This window comes from Octopus sinensis, linkage group LG3 (assembly GCF_006345805.1).
Source record: "Octopus sinensis linkage group LG3, ASM634580v1, whole genome shotgun sequence".
NCBI classification, from domain to species: Eukaryota; Metazoa; Mollusca; class Cephalopoda; order Octopoda; family Octopodidae; genus Octopus; species Octopus sinensis.
Genome location: NC_042999.1, coordinates 126,478,606 through 126,478,983, shown reverse-complemented (window position 1 = coordinate 126,478,983; position 378 = coordinate 126,478,606).

The following is a 378-nucleotide window of genomic DNA, read 5'->3' as shown; positions in this document are numbered from 1 at the left end:
ATCGTCGCATCAAATTTTACCAAAAGCTTCACGATACCTGCTCAGAGGCCTACAAAATTTTTCAAAAAGTGTTCATCGACACAATCAAGGAGATGTGCAACTGAAACCCGAGTGTCTTTTTGGTCAGCTGAAAGTAGTTTTGGCACAGACTTGGCAGACACGCGTCTCGTACCCAAATCTGCAGTGATAATGGACTGAACTGAACCGTAACTAATCTGCACATACTCTGATAACTCACGGATGGTGATTCGACGATTTCCTCTCACAGTTGCACGCACATCTGCGATGTTTTTCTCAGTTCTGCTGGTTGCAGGCTTCCCAGAACGTTCGTCAATGTCGATATTTATTGGGCCATCTTTGGAAACATCTGAACCACTC